Source organism: Mastomys coucha, unplaced genomic scaffold (genome assembly GCF_008632895.1).
Source record: "Mastomys coucha isolate ucsf_1 unplaced genomic scaffold, UCSF_Mcou_1 pScaffold3, whole genome shotgun sequence".
In the NCBI taxonomy this organism is placed as follows: Eukaryota; Metazoa; Chordata; class Mammalia; order Rodentia; family Muridae; genus Mastomys; species Mastomys coucha.
Window position 1 is genome coordinate 20,083,483 of NW_022196909.1, and position 6,690 is coordinate 20,090,172.

At 42.5% G+C, this 6,690-nt stretch overlaps 1 long non-coding RNA gene across 1 annotated transcript in view; it reads right to left on the bottom strand.

Moving 5' to 3' along the window:
* Positions 1–943, bottom strand: part of LOC116075214 — a 20,470-nt gene extending 19,527 nt beyond the window's left edge. The window contains exon 1 of the long non-coding RNA XR_004112467.1: positions 805–943. This is a non-coding gene — a long non-coding RNA (uncharacterized LOC116075214). The remainder of the gene's footprint in view (positions 1–804) is intronic.
* Between the last annotated feature and the right edge of the window lie 5,747 nt (positions 944–6,690).

Sequence of the window (6,690 nt, forward strand, 5' to 3'; positions counted from 1 at the left end):
ATCCGCCTGCCTCTGCCTCCCAAGTGCTGGGATTAAAGGCATGCGCCACCACCGCCCGGCTTTAAATTCCTTCCTTAAGGTCTGTCTCCATGCTTCATATCTCCCCTTTTGTCATTCCTCCTGTTCCTTGAGTTCCTGTATTCTCTGCTCAAGGTTCTGTCTCCACATTTTGTTTTTTTTCTTTATATTGGAATTTTGATAGTATGCTGTCAATTTTATTTTGATTGATTAATTTTAAAAGGTTATTCTCCAAGTCCTTCTTCCAATACTCATTTTCTCTTTGCTCCTCAGTCAGATCTGTGAGTTTTTTGTATCTTTTGTTTTAGCATCTCTTCCAGCTCCTCTCTCTCACTTTCATTTTCATCTTTCTCTTGTTTAAGCTGCTCTATAGTTTCCTGTATCTTCTGTTCTAGGTTCCATAATCTTAGCTGCTCTTTATGTTGTAATTCCAATATTTCAGCATCTACCTTATTATAATTTGCTAGCTTATCTTCTAGGTGTAGCTTATTTTGACCTATAAAATCCTGAACCTTTAGTTCTAGTGTTACCTGTAATCTCTTTTCTAAGGCAAGGAATTTTTATCTAGGGCCCTGTCTTTTGAAAAGACATAGTAAATCAAGAGAATAAACGTTGCAATACAGGTAAATAACATGGTGTCTATTTCCTTTAAATGCATCCCTGTCAAATCATTCAAAATATTATCCCATAAAGCCTAAAAGGTACTTATTGTGTTTCTTATCTTTAAGTATCAAAAAAGTTCTCTCTTTATTATCAATGTATTACTTGACCCAAAGCCCTTTGTACCTTTGTCTCCCTCTGCTGTTCGATTCAGTTAGTCAGTCCTCTCCAATTCTTTTATTCACAGAAAGGGGCTGACTGCAGCTTCTGTGCTTCTGTCTGCATTGCAGCTGGTAGCCTGGGAGGTTGTTGGGGAGGATGGAGAAGCAAACACAGATACCCAGATCAGTTCACTGTGTCTGCCCAATGCCACCTCTCAGCAGGCAATTGTGCTCCAGAGTCTCCTGCCCCTCCCTGCAATTCTCCCCCCCCTTTTTTATTAGATATTTTCTTTATATACATTTCAAATGTTATCCCCTTTCCTGGTTTTTCCTATGAAGTCCCCCTATCTCATCCTCCTTTCTTCTGCTCCTATGAGGGTGTTCCCCTAACCACCCACCCACTCCTGCTTCCCCATCCTGGCATTATCCTACACTGGGGCATCCAGCCTTCACAGGACCAAGGGCCTCTCCTCGCATTGCTGTTCGACAAGGCCATCTTCTGTTACATATGTGGCTGGAGCCATGGGTCGCTTCATGTGTACTCTGTGGTTGGTGGTTTATTCCCTGTGAGCTCTGGGGGATCTGGTTGGTTGATATTGTTGTTCCTCCTATGGTGCTGCAAAACCCTTCAGCTCCTTCAGTCCTTTTTTTAACTCCTCCATTGGGGACCCCTTGTTCAGTCCAATGGTTGGCTGAGAGCATCCACCTCTGTATTTGTCAGGCTCTGGCAGAACTTTTCAGGAGACAGCTATATCAGGCTCCTGTCAGCAAGCACTTCTTGGCATCCACAATAGTGTCTGTGTTGGGTAAGTGTATATGGGATGGATCCCCAGGTGGGGACCTCATAAAACTGCAAAGCTTCTGTAAGGCAAAGGACATTGTTAATAGGACAAAATGCAACCAACAGATTGGGAAAAGATCTCTACCAATCCTATATCTGATAGAGGGCTAATATCCAATATATACAAAGAACTCAAGAAGTTAGACTCCAGAGAAGCAAATGCCCTATTAAAACTGGGGTACAGAGCTAAACAGAGAATTCTCAACTGAGGAATACTGAATGGCTGAGGAGAAGTACCTAAAGAAATGTTCAACATCCTTAGTCATCAGGGAAATGGAAATCAAAACAACCCTGAGATTCTACCTCACACCAGTCAGAATGGCTAAGATGAAAAACTCAGGTGACAGCAGATGCTGGTGAGGAGGTGGAGAAAGAGGAACACTCCTCCACTTTTGGTGGGATTGCAAACTGGTACAACCGCTCTGGAAATCAGTCTGGAGGTTCCTCAGAAAATTGAACATTACCTGAGGACCCAGTTATACCAGTCCTGGGCATATACCCAAAAGATGCTCCAACATATAACAAGGACACAGGCTCCATGAGTAAGACTGTTCATAGCAGCCTTATTTATAATAGCCAGAAGCTAAAAAGAACTCAGATGTCCCTCAACAGAGGAATGGATACAGAAAATGTAGTACATTTACTCAGGTATTAAAAACAATGACTTCATGAAATTCTTAGGCAAATGAATGGAACTAGAAAATATCGTCCTGAGTGAGGTAACCCAATCACAAAAGAAAACACATGATATGCACTCACTGATAAGTGGATATTAGCCCCAAAGCTCAGAATACCCAAGATTTAATTCATAGATCACATGAAGCTCAAGAAGAAGGAGGACCAAAGTTTGGATGCTTCAGTCCTTCTTAGAAGGGGGAACAAAAAAAACCCCTTCTAAGGAGGAGATACAGAGACAAAGTGTGGAGCAGAGACTGAAGGAAAAGCCATGCTGGGACTGCCCCACCTGGGAATCCTCCCTGCAGTTCTTACACAGCACTGCCCAAGTCCAGCTTCAGGTTGGGGTGTTAGCTCTCTATCTAGGGCTTGGGGAAGGAGCCTCTCTGCAGTTCTCTGGAGGCTCCTCAGACTCAGTCAGCTTTCAATTCATACACTACTGCAGCCTAGATTGCTGCTCCAGGCGTGTATTCAGGGGTGGGGGAGGTTGGGATAGGGCAGCTAACTTCTATCTCAGGTTAGCTGAATTCCTATCGATATGACAGGTACCAATTTGTTGGGGTGTATCTCCAATCCAAATAAGCCCGTGCAATGAAAACACAACTCAATTAATAGGAATACAAGCTGTGCACCAAGATTGGGCATTTCTACCACTACTCTACTATATTCCCCAGCTATGAGATCCCTTATAACTTGCGGTTTCTCTAGGTCATGTGCTTCTGCTTAATTTTCCTTTCACCTACTCTTCTTCAGTTTTCCTCTTACTCCTTCCTCCTCCCTTCTCCCATTCCCCCTTTCTCTCCTCCCTCTTTCTCTAAAACTTTTTGCTCCACCTTTTTCCCTCCACTCACCTGCTCTAGCCTTTATTTTACAAGTTAAAATGAGAAGGTTTATGTAAAGTCACCTGAGTACAAGCTTCACTCCTCTTCATGCTCACAGCCCTTCTTGGGGAAGTGGAATTAGCATCAAAATGCAAACAGCACCAGAGCAATCCACAAACAAGGTGGAACATTGGGAATCCTGTTGAAGAGGGCTAGGAAAGACGTCCAGGGAGCCTTCTTGGGTCTGACCAAGCCTTCTGTATATATGTTAAAATCATGTACCTGTGTCTTCTTGTGGGACCCCTAACAGTTGGAACAGGGCCTGTCTCTGACTTTTTTGACTGCTTTTTGGGACCCATACTCCATTGCCCTATCTGGCCTTAATATAAGGGGAAGTTCCTAGTCTTACAGCAACTTAATATGGTATGTTTCAATTTGGAAGTTGATACCCATGGAAGTCATGCCTTTTTAAAAATAGAAACAGAGGAGTGGATTCGGGGAAATAAGATGAGCAGGGAGGAACTAGGAGGAGAAGAGGAAGGGGAAAGTGTAGTCAGGATGGAATATATAAGAGAATAAATAAGTAAATTAAAAATTATTTTGTTATTACTTTATAACTATAATTTTGCTATTCTAAACATAATATAAATATCTGAATAATTTTAAAGAAAATAATATTTGGCATAAAAAACAGATGATCAAGTGATACAATAAAGTGATATTTCAAAAATATTTCAAAGTCCTCATTAATATTTCAAAGTTCACTGTTAATAAATGAATCAAAACACAAGAAAAAAATGTTTTCATCAATCAGATTTGCAGTAGGGAAAGTTGATGAGCCTTGCTTTCTGTAATGTTTCCACAGGAAATGAAGTTAATTATGCATTATTTGGTAGAATAGTGTTGAAAACCTTCTGTAGGGCAGTTAGATATTCTGTATTAGAATTTAAATAAACATGTAGGGCCTGAAAGATGTTTCAGTGGACAAAGGTGCTTGCTGCCTAGAATATTAGCCTGGATTCATTCCCCAGGAGCAGCATAGTAGAAGTAGAGAATTAACTACTAAAAGTTACTAAGTTTGTATATGTGGGCATACACACCTCCACATAATTAATTAATTAATTGATTAATCTTTAAAATAAACATTCTTTTTGTCCAAAACAGACCATATCCAATTGTATGAATCTGATAATGATACATTCTTCAGATTGTTCATGAAAATTTTGTATATACTAGCAAAAGTTAAAAAAAAATAAACCTAACCCATAATTGAAATTCATAAACATATACACATACTCTGTAAAACCACTTAAATTGTTATTCATTGACAATATTCACAGTGAATTGTAGAAGAAAAATATAAGGCATACAAATGTCCTCCACAGACAAATATAGCTGTGCAATTTCACATGTGCCCATAAATATCTTGAGATTGTGAGATACAAGCATGACATAAAAAATGTTAAAAAATGGTGTTGTTGTTTTTAACTTCTTTCAATTTTGCTCATTTGTTGTCATTTGATCAGACATAATATTTTTATAATATTTATAATGAGTCAAATTATTTTCATTTAAAGTAAAAATGTAGTTGTATTGAAGGACTTTTAAAAACATCATTTGGACTATTTTTTTTTATTGGTTATTTTACTTCTTTACATTTCAAATGCTGTCCCCCTTCCCAGTTTCCCCTCTGCAAATCTCCTATCCCATCGCCACTCCCCCTGCCTATATGAGGGTTCTCCCCCACCCACTCACCCACACTCGCTTCTCCGCCCTGGCATTCCCCTACAATGGGGCATCAAGCCTTCACAGGATCAAGGGCCTCTCCTCCCATTGATGCCTGACAAGGCCATCCTCTGCTACATATGTGGCTGGAGCCATGGGTCCCTCCATGTGCACTTGGTATTGTTGTTCTTTCTATGGCAATACAATCCCCTTCAGCTCCTTCAGTCCTTCCTCTAACTCCTCCCTTGGGGCCCCATGCTTAGTCCGCTGACTGTGAGTATTCCCATCTGTATTGGTCAGGCTCTGGCAGAGTCTTTCGGTGGGGGGTGGAGGGGACAGCTATACTGGGATCCTGTTAGTAAGTGCTTCTTGGCATAAGCAATAGTGTCTGGGTTTGGAGTCTGCAAATGGGATGGATCTCTAGATGGGGCAGTCTCTGGATGGCCTTTCCTTCAGTCTCTGCTCTACTCTTAGTCCCTGTATTTTCTTTAGACAGCAAATATTCTGGGTTAAAATTTTTGAGACAGGTGGGTGGCCCTCAACTGGGGCCCTGTGGCTATCTACTGGGTAAGGTCTCTACAGGTTCTGTCTTCCCTGTGTTGGGTATTTTGGCTAATATGTCATCCCCATTGGGGCATGGGGACCTTTTGCTTCCCTGGCACCTGGGACGTTCTAGTGGCTACCTCCAGTTCCCCATCTTGCACTCCTACATACCTCCATTCAATTTCCTAACCCTCTGTACTTCTCCTCCTCTCTCCTCCCACACCTGATCCTGCCCTCCTTTTATCCTTCCACACCTCTTACCCTCCCATAATTATTTTGTTCCCCCTTCTACATAAGACTGAAGCATCCACATGTTGGTCTTCCTTCTTCTTGAGGTTAACATGGTCTGTGAGTTGTACTGTGGGGTATTCTAAGTTTTTGGGTTAATATCCACTTATCAGTGAATACATACCATGTGTGGTTTTTATGTGACTGGCTTATCTCACTCAGGATGGTATTTTCTAGTTCCATCTACTTGCCTAAGAATTGTTTTTAATAGCTGAGTAGTACTCCATTGTGTAAATGTACCACATTTTTTGTATCCATTCCTCTGTTGAGGGTCATCTGGGTTCTTTCTAGTTTCTGGCTATTGTAAATAAGATGGCTATGAACATAGTTGAGCATGTGCTTGTTATATGTTGTTATATGTTAGAGCATCTTTTAGGTATATGCCCAGGAGTGGTATAGCTGGGTCCTTGTGGGGTAAAAAGTGGGGTCCCGCATCTGGCCCACCACAGGGCCAAGGCTGCTCATGAAGACAGATGCTGGAAGTTTGACTGCACACATCCCATGATGCCACAGGATGGGTGTCGGGCTGTGAGAAGCCGCAGGACCTCGCTCCATGTATGGGGCAGGCACAGTCTGGGATCCCTTCAAAACTGCCAGAATTGGCTTGGGGTTCCTAGGCCTGCATGGAGGCTGAGGAAAATAGGTTCTCACGGTCTCCAACATCCCAGACTCCACTGTATGCTACAGAAGAGCTGAGAAAGAAGTGTGGGCCTGCTGGTGGACTCTGGCCTGGGGCCGAGGGTAAAGGGGAGGAGGGAGCTCTAGCTGATGACCTCTGGGAGGAGAGTCCTTGCTTGCTCAGGCAGCTAGCTTGGTTTGGTGGAAGCTTCATCTGGGATACAGGGAGGTTAGACCTGCGGCTCATTAGGAGAAGACCTGCTCCATTGCTCCAGCACGGGGGGCGGGTCCGATGAGAAGAGGCAGTCCATGGTTTTAAGGCATTTGTTGTAGAAAGGCAGAGAGAGAGAGGGAGAGGAGTAGAGAAGTAGAGGCCAGCTATGGCCACCTGGGGGGGGGG